Raw genomic sequence first — 21,622 nt, 5'->3', positions numbered from 1 at the left:
CTATCGTCCAAAAATAGACTGAAGTAAGGCTGCCAAGAGGACTTGAAAGCGGGGCAGAATTGCAGGAAACCGATTTCAGGAGGTAGACTGGAATTGCATTGAAAGCATAGGAAAAGAGGCAGAACGTCCACAATGATGCACTTGGCCAAAAAGGGCGTATGCGTTTTTTCCTGAATATATTCAGGAAAAAACGCATACGCCCTTTTTGGCCAACCAAGCAAGCTTGCAAAGGAAATCTGCACTACAATGAAGTCTCACTTCCCCCCGGTCAAAAGGGCCATCTGAAAAAAGTGTAAAATCCAGAAAGGCAACAGGCCATGGAGAACTGGGAGCCTTGTTATGCTGATGGGCGGGATGTAAATTGCCAACAGACACTTGGGAGAAGTGTATGGTGTTTCCTGAAACATCTAAAAAACAAAGCAACAGAGCCTAGGGCACTGCCACTTATGGTCCTATAGCTTAGGGAAATTAAAATCAAAAAGACACAGCCACCCCAAAGTTTGGAACGGCTCTGTTTACAAGAACCTCGTTTACAGTACAAGTTGAACATCGCAGAAAGTGAAAAATGGATAAAGAAGTTGTGGTATTCACTTACAAAGCAATATCACTCAGCAATGAAATCTATGTCATCAGGCCCTTAACAGCACAATGAGTGGATTCAGGTATGATGATTCTAACTGAAATAAGTCACACAGAAAAAGAAACATCATAAGATATCAGTAATACACGGAATGTAAATTTGGCTACACAGGAACTGAATTACAGAACAGAACAGGGTCTCAAATTTAGAAAACCAACTTATGCTTGCTTAAGGGGAAAGGTGAGTTGGGGTGCTGCATAAAACCAGAGATTGAAATGAGCACAGATAAAGTTCCTTAAGCCAAATATGGAATAGACAAGAGCTACTCCTTGCTCAACGAAATGGACTCAACACCGCATATTAAACGCCTAAGAATGTACCTGACTAGTAAGTATCTTAAAACCTATGGATTGCTATGTCTCCGAAAGAGAATCAAGCATGTGTACAGGGGCATAAATGCAGCAGTGATAGGATTGGAGAGGTTCGGTGAGCAAATGAAGACCCTTTGAAGTCATATTGCATGGTACCCATTCCACGGGTTTCAACTACCCAGGTTTAAGGTATTCTTCCTTCAGCTAAAACATGCATGTGGAACCTCGAGTATGATCAACCATGTGATCGGGAGACGTGTTCAAATATGTCTCAGTTTTCCTCCCCTGGTACTCGGGTGCAACATTCCAGACGCTTTACTAACACTCTCCCCACTTGGAGAGTCAGTCCCTTTAACCTCCTGTTTGGCCCAGTTTGCAATTTCTGCGGAAGATGAACAGGAATAGCGAGAACCAATGAGAGGCTAGCTGGAGGTGTCTGGACGGGCAAATTTAACTCTCATTTCCCACCAGGAAGAGGAAATAACCAAAGGCTCAGCGTGCCGTGCCGGAACCAGATTAGGGTCTGAAGCCATCCTGTGGTGTTGCGGCCAGGTCACAAGAAAGCGAGTTGAAGAAAGGAGCTCAGGGGCACTGTAATTCACAAACCTGCAGAGTTATAAATGACAGCTATCGTCCAAAAATAGACTGAAGTAAGGCTGCCAAGAGGACTTGAAAGCGGGGCAGAATTGCAGGAAACCGATTTCAGGAGGTAGACTGGAATTGCATTGAAAGCATAGGAAAAGAGGCAGAACGTCCACAATGATGCACTTGGCCAAAAAGGGCATATGCGTTTTATCCTGAATATATTCAGGAAAAAACGCATACGCCCTTTTTGGCCAACCAAGCAAGCTTGCAAAGGAAATCTGCACTACAATGAAGTCTCACTTCCCCCCGGTCAAAAGGGCCATCTGAAAAAAGTGTAAAATCCAGAAAGGCAACAGGCCATGGAGAACTGGGAGCCTTGTTATGCTGATGGGCGGTATGTAAATTGCCAACAGACACTTGGGAGAAGTGTATGGTGTTTCCTGAAACATCTAAAAAACAAAGCAACAGAGCCTAGGGCACTGCCACTTATGGTCCTATAGCTTAGGGAAATTAAATTCAAAAAGACACAGCCACCCCAAAGTTTGGAACGGCTCTGTTTACAAGAACCTCGTTTACAGTACAAGTTCAACATCGCAGAAAGTGAAAAATGGATAAAGAAGTTGTGGTATTCACTTACAAAGCAATATCACTCAGCAATGAAATCTATGTCATCAGGCCCTTAGCAGCACAATGAGTGGATTCAGGTATGATGATTCTAACTGAAATAAGTCACACAGAAAAAGAAACATCATAAGATATCAGTAATACACGGAATGGAAACTTGGCTACACAGGAACTGAATTACAGAACAGAACAGGGTCTCAAATTTAGAAAACCAACTTATGCTTGCTTAAGGGTAAAGGTGAGTTGGGGTGCTGCATAAAACCAGAGATTGAAATGAGCACAGATAAAGTTCCTTAAGCCAAATATGGAATAGACAAGAGCTACTCCTTGCTCAACGAAATGGACTCAACACCGCATATTAAACGCCTAAGAATGTACCTGACTAGTAAGTATCTTAAAACCTATGGATTGCTATGTCTCCGAAAGAGAATCAAGCATGTGTACAGGGGCATAAACGCAGCAGTGATAGGATTGGAGAGGTTCGGTGAGCAAATGAAGACCCTTTGAAGTCATATTGCATGGTACCCATTCCACGGGTTTCAACTACCCAGGTTTTAGGTATTCTTCCTTCAGCTAAAATATGCATGTGGAACCCAGAGTATGGTCAACCATGTGATCGGGAGACGTGTTCAAATATGTCTCAGTTTTCCTCCCCTGGTACTCGGGTGCAACATTCCAGACGCTTTACTAACACTCTCCCCACTTGGAGAGTCAGCGCCTTTAACCTCCTGTTTGGCACAGTTTGCAATTTCTGCGGAAGATGAACAGGAATAGCAAGAACCAATGAGAGGCTAGCTGGAGGTGTCTGGACGGGCAAATTTAACTCTCATTTCCCAACAGGAAGAGGAAATAACCAAAGGCTCAGCGTGCCGTACCGGAACCAGATTAGGGCCTGAAGCCATCCTGCGGTGTTGCGGCCAGCTCAAAAGAAAGCGAGTTGAAGAAAGGAGCTCAGGGGCACTGTAATTCACAAACCTGCAGAGTTATAAATGACAGCTATCGTCCAAAAATAGACTGAAGTAAGGCTGCCAAGAGGACTTGAAAGCGGGGCAGAATTGCAGGAAACCGATTTCAGGAGGTAGACTGGAATTGCATTGAAAGCATAGGAAAAGAGGCAGAACGTCCACAATGATGCACTTGGCCAAAAAGGGCGTATGCGTTTTTTCCTGAATATATTCAGGAAAAAACGCATACGCCCTTTTTGGCCAACCAAGCAAGCTTGCAAAGGAAATCTGCACTACAATGAAGTCTCACTTCCCCCCGGTCAAAAGGGCCATCTGAAAAAAGTGTAAAATCCAGAAAGGCAGGACAGGCCATGGAGAACTGGGAGCCTTGTTATGCTGATGGGCGGGATGTAAATTGCCAACAACCACTCGGGAGAAGTGTATGGTGTTTCCTGAAACATCTAAAAAACAAAGCAACAGAACCTAGGGCACTTCCACTTATGGTCCTATAGCTTAGGGAAATTAAAATCAAAAAGACACAGCCACCCCAAAGTTTGGAACGGCTCTGTTTACAAGAACCTCGTTTACAGTACAAGTTCAACATCGCAGAAAGTGAAAAATGGATAAAGAAGTTGTGGTATTTACTTACAAAGCAATATCACTCAGCAATGAAATCTGTGTCATCAGGCCCTTAGCAGCACAATGAGTGGATTCAGGTATGATGATTCTAACTGAAATAAGTCACACAGAAAAAGAAACATCATAAGATATCAGTAATACACGGAATGTAAACTTGGCTACACAGGAACTGAATTATAGAACAGAACAGGGTCTCAAATTTAGAAAACCAACTTATGCTTGCTTAAGGGTAAAGGTGAGTTGGGGTGCTGCATAAAACCAGAGATTGAAATGAGCACAGATAAAGTTCCTTAAGCCAAATATGGAATAGACAAGAGCTACTCCTTGCTCAACGAAATGGACTCAACACCGCATATTAAACGCCTAAGAATGTACCTGACTAGTAAGTATCGTAAAACCTATGGATTGCTATGTCTCCGAAAGAGAATCAAGCATGTGTACAGGGGCATAAACGCAGCAGTGATAGGATTGGAGAGGTTCGGTGAGCAAATGAAGACCCTTTGAAGTCATATTGCATGGTACCCATTCCACGGGTTTCAACTACCCAGGTTTAAGGTATTCTTCCTTCAGCTAAAACATGCATGTGGAACCTAGAGTATGATCAACCATATGATCGGGAGACGTGTTCAAATATGTCTCAGTTTTCCTCCCCTGGAACTCGGGTGCAACATTCCAGACGCTTTACTAACACTCTCCCCACTTGGAGAGTCAGCGCCTTTAACCTCCTGTTTGGCCCAGTTTGCAATTTCTGCGGAAGATGAACAGGAATAGCGAGAACCAATGAGAGACTAGCTGGAGGTGTCTGGACGGGCAAATTTAACTCTCATTTCCCACCAGGAAGAGGAAATAACCAAAGGCTCAGCGTGCCGTACCGGAAACAGATTAGGGCCTGAAGCCATCCTGCGGTGTTGCGGCCAGGTCACAAGAAAGCGAGTTGAAGAAAGGAGCTCAGGGGCACTGTAATTCACAAACCTGCAGAGTTATAAATGACAGCTATCGTCCAAAAATAGACTGAAGTAAGGCTGCCAAGAGGACTTGAAAGCGGGGCAGAATTGCAGGAAACCGATTTCAGGAGGTAGACTGGAATTGCATTGAAAGCATAGGAAAAGAGGCAGAACGTCCACAATGATGCACTTGGCCAAAAAGGGCGTATGCGTTTTTTCCTGAATATATTCAGGAAAAAACGCATACGCCCTTTTTGGCCAACCAAGCAAGCTTGCAAAGGAAATCTGCACTACAATGAAGTCTCACTTCCCACCGGTCAAAAGGGCCATCTGAAAAAAGTGTAAAATCCAGAAAGGCAGGACAGGCCATGGAGAACTGGGAGCCTTTTTATGCTGATGGGCGGGATGTAAATTGCCAACAACCACTCGGGAGAAGTGTATGGTGTTTCCTGAAACATCTAAAAAACAAAGCAACAGAGCCTAGGGCACTTCCACTTATGGTCCTATAGCTTAGGGAAATTAAAATCAAAAAGACACAGCCACCCCAAAGTTTGGAACGGCTTTGTTTACAAGAACCTCGTTTACAGTACAAGTTCAACATCGCAGAAAGTGAAAAATGGATAAAGAAGTTGTGGTATTTACTTACAAAGCAATATCACTCAGCAATGAAATCTGTGTCATCAGGCCCTTAGGAGCACAATGAGTGGATTCAGGTATGATGATTCTAACTGAAATAAGTCACACAGAAAAAGAAACATCATAAGATATCAGTAATACACGGAATGTAAACTTGGCTACACAGGAACTGAATTACAGAACAGAACAGGGTCTCAAATTTAGAAAACCAACTTATGCTTGCTTAAGGGTAAAGGTGAGTTGGGGTGCTGCATAAAACCAAAGATTGAAATGAGCACAGATAAAGTTCCTTAAGCCAAATATGGAATAGACAAGAGCTACTCCTTGCTCAACGAAATGGACTCAACACCCCATATTAAACGCCTAAGAATGTACCAGACTAGTAAGTATCTTAAAACCTATCGATTGCTATGTCTCCGAAAGAGAATCAAGCATGTGTACAGGGGCATAAACGCAGCAGTGATAGGATTGGAGAGGTTCGGTGAGCAAATGAAGACCCTTTGAAGTCATATTGCATGGTACCCATTCCACGGGTTTCAACTACCCAGGTTTAAGGTATTCTTCCTTCAGCTAAAACATGCATGTGGAACCTAGAGTATGATCAACCATGTGATCGGGAGACGTGTTCAAATATGTCTCAGTTTTCCTCCCCTGGTACTCGGGTGCAACATTCCAGACGCTTTACTAACACTCTCCCCACTTGGAGAGTCAGTCCCTTTAACCTCCTGTTTGGCCCAGTTTGCAATTTCTGCGGAAGATGAACAGGAATAGCGAGAACCAATGAGAGGCTAGCTGGAGGTGTCTGGACGGGCAAATTTAACTCTCATTTCCCACCAGGAAGAGGAATTAACCAAAGGCTCAGCATGCCGGGCCGGAACCAGATTAGGGCCTGAAGCCATCCTGCTTTGTTGCGGCCAGCTCAAAAGAAAGCGAGTTGAAGAAAGGAGCTCAGGGGCACTGAAATTCACAAACCTGCAGAGTTATAAATGACAGCTATCGTCCAAAAATAGACTGAAGTAAGGCTGCCAAGAGGACTTGAAAGCGGGGCAGAATTGCAGGAAACCGATTTCAGGAGGTAGACTGGAATTGCATTGAAAGCATAGGAAAAGAGGCAGAACGTCCACAATGATGCACTTGGCCAAAAAGGGCGTATGTGTTTTTTCCTGAATATATTCAGGAAAAAACGCATACGCCCTTTTTGGCCAACCAAGCAAGCTTGCAAAGGAAATCTGCACTACAATGAAGTCTCACTACCCCCGGCCAAAAGGGCCATCTGAAAAAAGTGTAAAATCCAGAAAGGCAACAGGCCATTGAGAACTGGGAGCCTTGTTATGCTGATGGGCGGGATGTAAATTGCCAACAGACACCTGGGAGAAGTGTATGGTGTTTCCTGAAACATCTAAAAAACAAAGCAACAGAGCCTAGGGCACTTCCACTTATGGTCCTATAGCTTAGGGAAATTAAAATCAAAAAGACACAGCCACCCCAATGTTTGGAACGGCTCTGTTTACAAGAACCTCGTTTACAGTACAAGTTCAACATCGCAGAAAGTGAAAAATGGATAAAGAAGTTGTGGTATTTACTTACAAAGCAATATCACGCAGCAATGAAATCTGTGTCATCAGGCCCTTAGCAGCACAATGAGTGGATTCAGGTATGATGATTCTAACTGAAATAAGTCACACAGAAAAAGAAACATCATAAGATATCACTAATACACGGAATGTAAACTTGGCTACACAGGAACTGAATTCCAAAACAGAACAGGTTCTCAAATTTAGAAAACCAACTTATGCTTGCTTAAGGGGAAAGGTGAGTTGGGTTGCTGCATAAAACCAGAGATTGAAATGAGCACAGATAAAGTTCCTTAAGCCAAATATGGAATAGACAAGAGCTACTCCTTGCTCAACGAAATGGACTCAACACCGCATATTAAACGCCTAAGAATGTACCTGACTAGTAAGTATCTTAAAACCTATGGATTGCTATGTCTCCGAAAGAGAATCAAGCATGTGTACAGGGGCATAAACGCAGCAGTGATAGGATTGGAGAGGTTCGGTGAGCAAATGAAGACCCTTTGAAGTCATATTGCATGGTACCCATTCCACGGGTTTCAACTACCCAGGTTTTAGGTATTCTTCCTTTAGCTAAAATATGCATGTGGAACCCAGAGTATGGTCAACCATGTGATCGGGAGACGTGTTCAAATATGTCTCAGTTTTCCTCCCCTGGTACTCGGGTGCAACATTCCAGACGCTTTACTAACACTCTCCCCACTTGGAGAGTCAGTCCCTTTAACCTCCTGTTTGGCCCAGTTTGCAATTTCTGCGGAAGATGAACAGGAATAGCAAGAACCAATGAGAGGCTAGCTGGAGGTGTCTGGACGGGCAAATTTAACTCTCATTTCCCACCAGGAAGAGGAAATAACCAAAGGCTCAGCGTGCCGTACCGGAACCAGATTAGGGCCTGAAGCCATCCTGCGGTGTTGCGGCCAGCTCAAAAGAAAGCGAGTTGAAGAAAGGAGCTCAGGGGCACTGTAATTCACAAACCTGCAGAGTTATAAATGACAGCTATCGTCCAAAAATAGACTGAAGTAAGGCTGCCAAGAGGACTTGAAAGCGGGGCAGAATTGCAGGAAACCGATTTCAGGAGGTAGACTGGAATTGCATTGAAAGCATAGGAAAAGAGGCAGAACGTCCACAATGATGCACTTGGCCAAAAAGGGCGTATGCGTTTTTTCCTGAATATATTCAGGAAAAAACGCATACGCCCTTTTTGGCCAACCAAGCAAGCTTGCAAAGGAAATCTGCACTACAATGAAGTCTCACTTCCCCCCGGTCAAAAGGGCCATCTGAAAAAAGTGTAAAATCCAGAAAGGCAGGACAGGCCATGGAGAACTGGGAGCCTTTTTATGCTGATGGGCAGGATGTAAATTGCCAACAACCACTCGGGAGAAGTGTATGGTGTTTCCTGAAACATCTAAAAAACAAAGCAACAGAGCCTAGGGCACTTCCACTTATGGTCCTATAGCTTAGGGAAATTAAAATCAAAAAGACACAGCCACCCCAATGTTTGGAACGGCTCTGTTTACAAGAACCTCGTTTACAGTACAAGTTCAACATCGCAGAAAGTGAAAAATGGATAAAGAAGTTGTGGTATTTACTTACAAAGCAATATCACGCAGCAATGAAATCTGTGTCATCAGGCCCTTAGCAGCACAATGAGTGGATTCAGGTATGATGATTCTAACTGAAATAAGTCACACAGAAAAAGAAACATCATAAGATATCAGTAATACACGGAATGTAACCTTGGCTACACAGGAACTGAATTACAGAACAGAACAGGGTCTCAAATTTAGAAAACCAACTTATGCTTGCTTAAGGGTAAAGGTGAGTTGGGGTGCTGCATAAAACCAGAGATTGAAATGAGCACAGATAAAGTTCCTTAAGCCAAATATGGAATAGACAAGAGCTACTCCTTGCTCAACGAAATGGACTCAACACCCCATATTAAACGCCTAAGAATGTACCTGACTAGTAAGTATCTTAAAACCTATGGATTGCTATGTCTCCGAAAGAGAATCAAGCATGTGTACAGGGGCATAAACGCAGCAGTGATAGGATTGGAGAGGTGCGGTGAGCAAATGAAGACCCTTTGAAGTCATATTGCATGGTACCCATTCCACGGGTTTCAACTACCCAGGTTTAAGGTATTCTTCCTTCAGCTAAAACATGCATGTGGAACCTAGAGTATGATCAACCATGTGATCGGGAGACATGTTCAAATATGTCTCAGTTTTCCTCCCCTGGTACTCGGGTGCAACATTCCAGACGCTTTACTAACACTCTCCCCTCTTGGAGAGTCAGTCCCTTTAACCTCCTGTTTGGCCCAGTTTGCAATTTCTGCGGAAGATGAACAGGAATAGCGAGAACCAATGAGAGGCTAGCTGGAGGTGTCTGGACGGGCAAATTTAACTCTCATTTCCCACCAGGAAGAGGAATTAACCAAAGGCTCAGCATGCTGGGCCGGAACCAGATTAGGGCCTGAAGCCATCCAGCGGTGTTGCGGCCAGGTCACAAGAAAGCGAGTTGAAGAAAGGAGCTCAGGGGCACTGTAATTCACAAACCTGCAGAGTTATAAATGACAGCTATCGTCCAAAAATAGACTGAAGTAAGGCTGCCAAGAGGACTTGAAAGAGGGGCAGAATTGCAGGAAACCGATTTCAGGAGGTAGACTGGAATTGCATTGAAAGCATAGGAAAAGAGGCAGAACGTCCACAATGATGCACTTGGCCAAAAAGGGCGTATGCGTTTTCTCCTGAATATATTCAGGAAAAAACGCATACGCCCTTTTTGGCCAACCAAGCAAGCTTGCAAAGGAAATCTGCACTACAATGAAGTCTCACTTCCCCCCGGCCAAAAGGGCCATCTGAAAAAAGTGTAAAATCCAGAAAGGCAACAGGCCATTGAGAACTGGGAGCCTTGTTATGCTGATCGGCGGGATGTAAATTGCCAACAGACACTTGGGAGAAGTGTATGGTGTTTCCTGAAACATCTAAAAAACAAAGCAACAGAGCCTAGGGCACTTCCACTTATGGTCCTATAGCTTAGGGAAATTAAAATAAAAAAGACACAGCCACCCCAAAGTTTGGAACGGCTCTGTTTACAAGAACCTCGTTTACAGTACAAGTTCAACATCGCAGAAAGTGAAAAATGGATAAAGAAGTTGTGGTATTTACTTACAAAGCAATATCACTCAGCAATGAAATCTGTGTCATCAGGCCCGGAGCAGCACAATGAGTGGATTCAGGTATGATGATTCTAACTGAAATAAGTCACACAGAAAAAGAAACATCATAAGATATCAGTAATACACGGAATGGAAACTTGGCTACACAGGAACTGAATTACAGAACAGAACAGGGTCTCAAATTTAGAAAACCAACTTATGCTTGCTTAAGGGTAAAGGTGAGTTGGGGTGCTGCATAAAACCAGAGATTGAAATGAGCACAGATAAAGTTCCTTAAGCCAAATATGGAATAGACAAGAGCTACTCCTTGCTCAACGAAATGGACTCAACACCCCATATTAAACGCCTAAGAATGTACCTGACTAGTAAGTATCTTAAAACCTATGGATTGCTATGTCTCCGAAAGAGAATCAAGCATGTGTACAGGGGCATAAACGCAGCAGTGATAGGATTGGAGAGGTGCGGTGAGCAAATGAAGACCCTTTGAAGTCATATTGCATGGTACCCATTCCACGGGTTTCAACTACCCAGGTTTAAGGTATTCTTCCTTCAGCTAAAACATGCATGTGGAACCTAGAGTATGATCAACCATGTGATCGGGAGACGTGTTCAAATATGTCTCAGTTTTCCTCCCCTGGTACTCGGGTGCAACATTCCAGACGCTTTACTAACACTCTCCCCACTTGGAGAGTCAGTCCCTTTAACCTCCTGTTTGGCCCAGTTTGCAATTTCTGTGGAAGATGAACAGGAATAGCGAGAACCAATGAGAGGCTAGCTGGAGGTGTCTGGACGGGCAAATTTAACTCTCATTTCCCACCAGGAAGAGGAATTAACCAAAGGCTCAGCATGCCGGGCCGGAACCAGATTAGGGCCTGAAGCCATCCTGCGGTGTTGCGGCCAGGTCACAAGAAAGCGAGTTGAAGAAAGGAGCTCAGGGGCACTGTAATTCACAAACCTGCAGAGTTATAAATGACAGCTATCGTCCAAAAATAGACTGAAGTAAGGCTGCCAAGAGGACTTGAAAGCGGGGCAGAATTGCAGGAAACCGATTTCAGGAGGTAGACTGGAATTGCATTGAAAGCATAGGAAAAGAGGCAGAACGTCCACAATGATGCACTTGGCCAAAAAGGGCGTATGCGTTTTTTCCTGAATATATTCAGGAAAAAACGCATACGCCCTTTTTGGCCAACCAAGCAAGCTTGCAAAGGAAATCTGCACTACAATGAAGTCTCACTTCCCCCCGGTCAAAAGGGCCATCTGAAAAAAGTGTAAAATCCAGAAAGGCAGGACAGGTCATGGAGAACTGGGAGCCTTGTTATGCTGATGGGCGGGATGTAAATTGCCAACAACCACTTGGGAGAAGTGTATGGTGTTTCCTGAAACATCTAAAAAACAAAGCAACAGAACCTAGGGCACTTCCACTTATGGTCCTATAGCTTAGGGAAATTAAAATCAAAAAGACACAGCCACCCCAAAGTTTGGAACGGCTCTGTTTACAAGAACCTCGTTTACAGTACAAGTTCAACATCGCAGAAAGTGAAAAATGGATAAAGAAGTTGTGGTATTTACTTACAAAGCAATATCACTCAGCAATGAAATCTGTGTCATCAGGCCCTTAGCAGCACAATGAGTGGATTCAGGTATGATGATTCTAACTGAAGTAAGTCACACAGAAAAAGAAACATCATAAGATATCAGTAATACACGGAATGTAAACTTGGCTACACAGGAACTGAATTACAGAACAGAACAGGGTCTCAAATTTAGAAAACCAACTTATGCTTGCTTAAGGGTAAAGGTGAGTTGGGGTGCTGCATAAAACCAGAGATTGAAATGAGCACAGATAAAGTTCCTTAAGCCAAATATGGAATAGACAAGAGCTACTCCTTGCTCAACGAAATGGACTCAACACCGCATATTAAACGCGTAAGAATGTACCTGACTAGTAAGTATCTTAAAACCTATGGATTGCTATGTCTCCGAAAGAGAATCAAGCATGTGTACAGGGGCATAAACGCAGCAGTGATAGGATTGGAGAGGTTCGGTGAGCAAATGAAGACCCTTTGAAGTCATATTGCATGGTACCCATTACACGGGTCTTAACTCTCCAGGTTTAAGGTATTCTTCCTTCAGCTAAAACATGCATGTGGAACCCAAGTATGATCAACCATGTGAACGGGAGACGTGTTCAAATATGTCTCAGTTTTCCTCCCCTGGTACTCGGGTGCAACATTCCAGACGCTTTACTAACACTCTACCCACTTGGAGATTCAGCGCCTTTAACCTCCTGTTTGGCCCAGTTTGCAATTTCTGCGGAAGATGAACAGGAATAGCGAGAACCAATGAGAGACTAGCTGGAGGTGTCTGGACGGGCAAATTTAACTCTCATTTCCCACCAGGAAGAGGAAATAACCAAAGGCTCAGCGTGCCGGGCCGGAACCAGATTAGGGCCTGAAGCCATCCTGCGGTGTTGCGGCCAGGTCACAAGAAAGCGAGTTGAAGAAAGGAGCTCAGGGGCACTGTAATTCACAAACCTGCAGAGTTATAAATGACAGCTATCGTCCAAAAATAGACTGAAGTAAGGCTGCCAAGAGGACTTGAAAGCGGGGCAGAATTGCAGGAAACCGATTTCAGGAGGTAGACTGGAATTGCATTGAAAGCATAGGAAAAGAGGCAGAACGTCCACAATGATGCACTTGGCCAAAAAGGGCGTATGCGTTTTCTCCTGAATATATTCAGGAAAAAACGCATACGCCCTTTTTGGCCAACCAAGCAAGCTTGCAAAGGAAATCTGCACTACAATGAAGTCTCACTTCCCCCCGGCCAAAAGGGCCATCTGAAAAAAGTGTAAAATCCAGAAAGGCAAAAGGCCATTGAGAACTGGGAGCCTTGTTATGCTGATGGGCGGGATGTAAATTGCCAACAGACACTTGGGAGAAGTGTAGGGTGTTTCCTGAAACATCTAAAAAACAAAGCAACAGAGCCTAGGGCACTTCCACTTATGGTCCTATAGCTTAGGGAAATTAAAATAAAAAAGACACAGCCACCCCAAAGTTTGGGACGCCTCTGTTTACAAGAACCTCGTTTACAGTACAAGTTCAACATCACAGAAAGTGAAAAATGGATAAAGAAGTTGTGGTATTTACTTACAAAGCAATATCACTCAGCAATGAAATCTGTGTCATCAGGCCCTTAGCAGCACAATGAGTGGATTCAGGTATGATGATTCTAACTGAAGTAAGTCACACAGAAAAAGAAACATCATAAGATATCAGTAATACACGGAATGTAAACTTGGCTACACAGGAACTGAATTACAGAACAGAACAGGGTCTCAAATTTAGAAAACCAACTTATGCTTGCTTAAGGGTAATGGTGAGTTGGGGTGCTGCATAAAACCAGAGATTGAAATGAGCACAGATAAAGTTCCTTAAGCCAAATATGGAATAGACAAGTGCTACTCCTTGCTCAACGAAATGGACTCAACACCCCATATTAAACGCCTAAGAATGTACCTGACTAGTAAGTATCTTAAAACCTATGGATTGCTATGTCTCCGAAAGAGAATCAAGCATGTGTACAGGGGCATAAACGCAGCAGTGATAGGATTGGAGAGGTGCGGTGAGCAAATGAAGACCCTTTGAAGTCATATTGCATGGTACCCATTCCACGGGTTTCAACTACCCAGGTTTAAGGTATTCTTCCTTCAGCTAAAACATGCATGTGGAACCTAGAGTATGATCAACCATGTGATCGGGAGACGTGTTCAAATATGTCTCAGTTTTCCTCCCCTGGTACTCGGGTGCAACATTCCAGACGCTTTACTAACACTCTCCCCACTTGGAGAGTCAGCGCCTTTAACCTCCTGTTTGGCCCAGTTTGCAATTTCTGTGGAAGATGAACAGGAATAGCGAGAACCAATGAGAGGCTAGCTGGAGGTGTCTGGACGGGCAAATTTAACTCTCATTTCCCACCAGGAAGAGGAATTAACCAAAGGCTCAGCATGCCGGGCCGGAACCAGATTAGGGCCTGAAGCCATCCTGCGGTGTTGCGGCCAGGTCACAAGAAAGCGAGTTGAAGAAAGGAGCTCAGGGGCACTGTAATTCACAAACCTGCAGAGTTATAAATGACAGCTATCGTCCAAAAATAGACTGAAGTAAGGCTGCCAAGAGGACTTGAAAGTGGGGCAGAATTGCAGGAAACCGATTTCAGGAGGTAGACTGGAATTGCATTGAAAGCATAGGAAAAGAGGCAGAACGTCCACAATGATGCACTTGGCCAAAAAGGGCGTATGCGTTTTTTCCTGAATATATTCAGGAAAAAACGCATACGCCCTTTTTGGCCAACCAAGCAAGCTTGCAAAGGAAATCTGCACTACAATGAAGTCTCATTTCCCCCCGGCCAAAAGGGCCATCTGAAAAAAGTGTAAAATCCAGAAAGACAGGACAGGCCATGGAGAACTGGGAGCCTTGTTATGCTGATGGGCGGGATGTAAATTGCCAACAACCACTGGGGAGAAGTGTATGGTGTTTCCTGAAACATCTAAAAAACAAAGCAACAGAGCCTAGGGCACTTCCACTTATGGTCCTATAGCTTAGGGAAATTAAAATAAAAAAGACACAGCCACCCCAAAGTTTGGAACGGCTCTGTTTACAAGAACCTCGTTTACAGTACAAGTTCAACATCGCAGAAAGTGAAAAATGGATAAAGAAGTTGTGGTATTTACTTACGAAGCAATATCACTCAGCAATGAAATCTGTGTCATCAGGCCCTTAGCAGCACAATGAGTGGATTCAGGTATGATGATTCTAACTGAAATAAGTCACACAGAAAAAGAAACATCATAAGATATCAGTAATACACGGAATGTAAACTTGGCTACACAGGAACTGAATTACAGAACAGAACAGGGTCTCAAATTTAGAAAACCAACTTATTCTTGCTTAAGGGTAAATGTGAGTTGGGGTGCTGCATAAAAACAGAGATTGAAATGAGCACAGATAAAGTTCCTTAAGCCAAATATGGAATAGACAAGAGCTACTCCTTGCTCAACGAAATGGACTCAACACCGCATATTAAACGCCTAAGAATGTACCTGACTAGTAAGTATCTTAAAACCTATGGATTGCTATGTCTCCGAAAGAGAATCAAGCATGTGTACAGGGGCATAAACGCAGCAGTGATAGGATTGGAGAGGTTCGGTGAACAAATGAAGACCCTTTGAAGTCATATTGCATGGTACCCATTGCACGGGTTCCAACTACCCAGGTTTAAGGTATTCTTCCTTCAGCTAAAACATGCATGTGGAACCTAGAGTATGATCAACCATGTGATCGGGAGACGTGTTCAAATATGTCTCAGTTTTCCTCCCCTGGTACTCGGGTGCAACATTCCAGACGCTTTACTAACACTCTCCCCACTTGGAGAGTCAGTCCCTTTAACCTCCTGTTTGGCCCAGTTTGCAATTTCTGCGGAAGATGAACAGGAATAGCGAGAACCAATGAGAGACTAGCTGGAGGTGTCTGGACGGGCAAATTTAACTCTCATTTCCCACCAGGAAGAGGAAATAACCAAAGGCTCAGCGTGCCGTGCCGGAACCAGATTAGGGCTTGAAGCCATCCTGCAGTGTTGCGGCCAGGTCACAAGAAAGCGAGTTGAAGAAAGGAGCTCAGGGGCACTGTAATTCACAAACCTGCAGAGTTATAAATGACAGCTATCGTCCAAAAATAGACTGAAGTAAGGCTGCCAAGAGGACTTGAAAGCGGGGCAGAATTGCAGGAAACCGATTTCAGGAGGTAGACTGGAATTGCATTGAAAGCATAGGAAAAGAGGCAGAACGTCCACAATGATGCACTTGGCCAAAAAGGGCGTATGCGTTTTTTCCTGAATATATTCAGGAAAAAACGCATACGCCCTTTTTGGCCAACCAAGCAAGCTTGCAAAGGAAATCTGCACTACAATGAAGTCTCACTTCCCCCCGGCCAAAAGGGCCATCTGAAAAAAGTGTAAAATCCAGAAAGGCAGGACAGGCCATGGAGAACTGGGAGCCTTGTTATGCTGATGGGCGGGATGTAAATTGCCAACAGACACTGGGGAGAAGTGTATGGTGTTTCCTGAAACATCTAAAAAACAAAGCAACAGAGCCTAGGGCACTGCCACTTATGGTCCTATAGCTTAGGGAAATTAAAATCAAAAAGACACAGCCACCCCAAAGTTTGGGACGCCTCTGTTTACAAGAACCTCGTTTACAGTACAAGTTCAACATCACAGAAAGTGAAAAATGGATAAAGAAGTTGTGGTATTTACTTACAAAGCAATATCACTCAGCAATGAAATCTATGTCATCAGGCCCTTAGCATCACAATGAGTGGATTCAGGTATAATGATTCTAACTGAAGTAAGTCACACAGAAAAAGAAACATCATAAGATATCAGTAATACACGGAATGTAAACTTGGCTACACAGGAACTGAATTACAGAACAGAACAGGGTCTCAAATTTAGAAAACCAACTTATGCTTGCTTAAGGGTAAAGGTGAGTTGGGGTGCTACATAAAACCAGAGATTGAAATGAGCACAGATAAAGTTCCTTAAGCCAAATATGGAATAGACAAGAGCTACTCCTTGCTCAACGAAATGGACTCAACACCGCATATTAAACGCCTAAGAATGTACCTGACTAGTAAGTATCTTAAAACCTATGGATTGCTATGTCTCCGAAAGAGAATCAAGCATGTGTACAGGGGCATAAACGCAGCAGTGATAGGATTGGAGAGGTTCGGTGAGCAAATGAAGACCCTTTGAAGTCATATTGCATGGTACCCATTCCACGGGTTTCAACTACCCAGGTTTAAGGTATTCTTCCTTCAGCTAAAACATGCATGTGGAACCTAGAGTATGATCAACCATGTGATCGGGAGACGTGTTCAAATATGTCTCAGTTTTCCTCCCCTGGTACTCGGGTGCAACATTCCAGACGCTTTACTAACACTCTCCCCACTTGGAGAGTCAGTCCCTTTAACCTCCTGTTTGGCCCAGTTTGCAATTTCTGCGGAAGATGAACAGGAATAGCGAGAACCAATGAGAGACTAGCTGGAGGTGTCTGGACGGGCAAATTTAACTCTCATTTCCCACCAGGAAGAGGAAATAACCAAAGGCTCAGCGTGCCGTGCCGGAACCAGATTAGGGCTTGAAGCCATCCTGCAGTGTTGCGGCCAGGTCACAAGAAAGCGAGTTGAAGAAAGGAGCTCAGGGGCACTGTAATTCACAAACCTGCAGAGTTATAAATGACAGCTATCGTCCAAAAATAGACTGAAGTAAGGCTGCCAAGAGGACTTGAAAGCGGGGCAGAATTGCAGGAAACCGATTTCAGGAGGTAGACTGGAATTGCATTGAAAGCATAGGAAAAGAGGCAGAACGTCCACAATGATGCACTTGGCCAAAAAGGGCGTATGCGTTTTTTCCTGAATATATTCAGGAAAAAACGCATACGCCCTTTTTGGCCAACCAAGCAAGCTTGCAAAGGAAATCTGCACTACAATGAAGTCTCACTTCCCCCCGGCCAAAAGGGCCATCTGAAAAAAGTGTAAAATCCAGAAAGGCAGGACAGGCCATGGAGAACTGGGAGCCTTGTTATGCTGATGGGCGGGATGTAAATTGCCAACAGACACTGGGGAGAAGTGTATGGTGTTTCCTGAAACATCTAAAAAACAAAGCAACAGAGCCTAGGGCACTGCCACTTATGGTCCTATAGCTTAGGGAAATTAAAATCAAAAAGACACAGCCACCCCAAAGTTTGGGACGCCTCTGTTTACAAGAACCTCGTTTACAGTACAAGTTCAACATCACAGAAAGTGAAAAATGGATAAAGAAGTTGTGGTATTTACTTACAAAGCAATATCACTCAGCAATGAAATCTATGTCATCAGGCCCTTAGCATCACAATGAGTGGATTCAGGTATGATGATTCTAACTGAAGTAAGTCACACAGAAAAAGAAACATCATAAGATATCAGTAATACACGGAATGTAAACTTGGCTACACAGGAACTGCATTACAGAACAGAACAGGGTCTCAAATTTAGAAAACCAACTTATGCTTGCTTAAGGGTAAAGGTGAGTTGGGGTGCTACATAAAACCAGAGATTGAAATGAGCACAGATAAAGTTCCTTAAGCCAAATATGGAATAGACAAGAGCTACTCCTTGCTCAACGAAATGGACTCAACACCGCATATTAAACGCCTAAGAATGTACCTGACTAGTAAGTATCTTAAAACCTATGGATTGCTATGTCTCCGAAAGAGAATCAAGCATGTGTACAGGGGCATAAACGCAGCAGTGATAGGATTGGAGAGGTTCGGTGAGCAAATGAAGACCCTTTGAAGTCATATTGCATGGTACCCATTCCACGGGTTTCAACTACCCAGGTTTAAGGTATTCTTCCTTCAGCTAAAACATGCATGTGGAACCTAGAGTATGATCAACCATGTGATCGGGAGACGTGTTCAAATATGTCTCAGTTTTCCTCCCCTGGTACTCGGGTGCAACATTCCAGACGCTTTACTAACACTCTCCCCACTTGGAGAGTCAGTCCCTTTAACCTCCTGTTTGGCCCAGTTTGCAATTTCTGCGGAAGATGAACAGGAATAGCGAGAACCAATGAGAGACTAGCTGGAGGTGTCTGGACGGGCAAATTTAACTCTCATTTCCCACCAGGAAGAGGAAATAACCAAAGGCTCAGCGTGCCGTGCCGGAACCAGATTAGGGCCTGAAGCCATCCTGCGGTGTTGCGGCCAGGTCACAAGAAAGCGAGTTGAAGAAAGGAGCTCAGGGGCACTGTAATTCACAAACCTGCAGAGTTATAAATGACAGCTATCGTCCAAAAATAGACTGAAGTAAGGCTGCCAAGAGGACTTGAAAGCGGGGCAGAATTGCAGGAAACCGATTTCAGGAGGTAGACTGGAATTGCATTGAAAGCATAGGAAAAGAGGCAGAACGTCCACAATGATGCACTTGGCCAAAAAGGGCGTATGCGTTTTTTCCTGAATATATTCAGGAAAAAACGCATACGCCCTTTTTGGCCAACCAAGCAAGCTTGCAAAGGAAATCTGCACTACAATGAAGTCTCACTTCCCCCCGGTCAAAAGGGCCATCTGAAAAAAGTGTAAAATCCAGAAAGGCAACAGGCCATGGAGAACTGGGAGCCTTGTTATGCTGATGGGCGGGATGTAAATTGCCAACAGACACTTGTGAGAAGTGTATGGTGTTTCCTGAAACATCTAAAAAACAAAGCAACAGAGCCTAGGGCACTGCCACTTATGGTCCTATAGCTTAGGGAAATTAAATTCAAAAAGACACAGCCACCCCAAAGTTTGGAACGGCTCTGTTTACAAGAACCTCGTTTACAGTACAAGTTCAACATCGCAGAAAGTGAAAAATGGATAAAGAAGTTGTGGTATTCACTTACAAAGCAATATCACTCAGCAATGAAATCTATGTCATCAGGCCCTTAGCAGCACAATGAGTGGATTCAGGTATGATGATTCTAACTGAAATAAGTCACACAGAAAAAGAAACATCATAAGATATCAGTAATACACGGAATGTAAACTTGGCTACACAGGAACTGAATTACAGAACAGAACAGGGTCTCAAATTTAGAAAACCAACTTATGCTTGCTTAAGGGTAAAGGTGAGTTGGAGTGCTGCATAAAACCAGAGATTGAAATGAGCACAGATAAAGTTCCTTAAGCCAAATATGGAATAGACAAGAGCTACTCCTTGCTCAACGAAATGGACTCAACACCGCATATTTAACGCCTAAGAATGTACCTGACTAGTAATATCTTAAAACCTATGGATTGCTATGTCTCCGAAAGAGAATCAAGCATGTGTACAGGGGCATAAACGCAGCAGTGATAGGATTGGAGAGGTTCGGTGAGCAAATGAAGACCCTTTGAAGTCATATTGCATGGTTCCCATTACACGGGTCTCAACTCTCCAGATTTAAGGTATTCTTCCTTCAGCTAAAACATGCATGTGGAACCCAAGTATGATCAACCATGTGAATGGGAGACGTGTTCAAATATGTCTCAGTTTTCCTCCCCTGGTACTCGGGTGCAACATTCCAGACGCTTTACTAACACTCTCCCCACTTGGAGAGTCAGCGCCTTTAACCTCCTGTTTGGCCCAGTTTGCAATTTCTGCGGAAGATGAACAGGAATAGCGAGAACCAATGAGAGGCTAGCTGGAGGTGTCTGGACGGGCAAATTTAACTCTCATTTCCCACCAGGAAGAGGAATTAACCAAAGGCTCAGCGTGCCGTACCGGAACCAGATTAGGGCCTGAAGCCATCCTGCGGTGTTGCGGCCAGCTCAAAAGAAAGCGAGTTGAAGAAAGGAGCTCAGGGGCACTGTAATTCACAAACCTGCAGAGTTATAAATGACAGCTATCGTCGAAAAATAGACTGAAGTAAGGCTGCCAAGAGGACTTGAAAGCGGGGCAGAATTGCAGGAATCCGATTTCAGGAGGTAGACTGGAATTGCATTGAAAGCATAGGAAAAGAGGCAGAACGTCCACAATGATGCACTTGGCCAAAAAGGGCGTATGCGTTTTTTCCTGAATATATTCAGGAAAAAACGCATACGCCCTTTTTGGCCAACCAAGCAAGCTTGCAAAGGAAATCTGCACTACAATGAAGTCTCACTTCCCCCCAGTCAAAAGGGCCATCTGAAAAAAGTGTAAAATCCAGAAAGGCAGGACAGGCCATGGAGAAGTGGGAGCCTTGTTATGCTGATGGGCGGGATGTAAATTGCCAACAACCACTCGGGAGAAGTGTATGGTGTTTCCTGAAACATCTAAAAAACAAAGCAACAGAGCCTAGGGCACTTCCACTTATGGTCCTATAGCTTAGGGAAATTAAAATCAAAAAGACACAGCCACCCCAAAGTTTGGAACGGCTCTGTTTACAAGAACCTCGTTTACAGTACAAGTTCAACATCGCAGAAAGTGAAAAATGGATAAAGAAGTTGTGGTATTTACTTACAAAGCAATATCACTCAGCAATGAAATCTGTGTCATCAGGCCCTTAGCAGCACAATGAGTGGATTCAGGTATGATGATTCTAACTGAAATAAGTCACACAGAAAAAGAAACATCATAAGATATCAGTAATACACGGAATGTAAACTTGGCTACACAGGAACTGAATTACAGAACAGAACAGGGTCTCAAATTTAGAAAACCAACTTATTCTTGCTTAAGGGTAAAGGTGAGTTGGGGTGCTGCATAAAACCAGAGATTGAAATGAGCACAGATAAAGTTCCTTAAGCCAAATATGGAATAGACAAGAGCTACTCCTTGCTCAACGAAATGGACTCAACACCGCATATTAAACGCCTAAGAATGTACCTGACTAGTAAGTATCTTAAAACCTATGGATTGCTATGTCTCCGAAAGAGAATCAAGCATGTGTACAGGGGCATAAACGCAGCAGTGATAGGATTGGAGAGGTTCGATGAGCAAATGAAGACCCTTTGAAGTCATA

The 21,622-nt window shown here is 43.8% G+C and overlaps 1 long non-coding RNA gene across 49 annotated transcripts in view; it reads right to left on the bottom strand.

The window, feature by feature from the left end:
* The window catches only part of LOC307181137, a 3,028,377-nt gene that overhangs the window by 2,065,938 nt on the left and 940,817 nt on the right, over window positions 1–21,622 (bottom strand). Inside the window, exon 7 of one of the 49 annotated variants that reach the window (XR_013825981.1) lies at window positions 5,330–5,411. The exons of 47 other annotated variants lie outside the window; for them this stretch is intronic. This is a non-coding gene — a long non-coding RNA (uncharacterized lncRNA). Of the gene's footprint in view, window positions 1–591; window positions 674–5,329; window positions 5,412–21,622 lie in introns of all 49 variants that reach the window. One more of the 49 variants, XR_013825947.1, reaches the window with a different exon arrangement.

Source organism: Stenella coeruleoalba, assembly GCF_951394435.1.
Source record: "Stenella coeruleoalba genome assembly, contig: scaffold_39, whole genome shotgun sequence".
NCBI lineage: Eukaryota > Metazoa > Chordata > Mammalia > Artiodactyla > Delphinidae > Stenella > Stenella coeruleoalba.
This window is presented reverse-complemented; position numbering and strand designations above follow the sequence as displayed.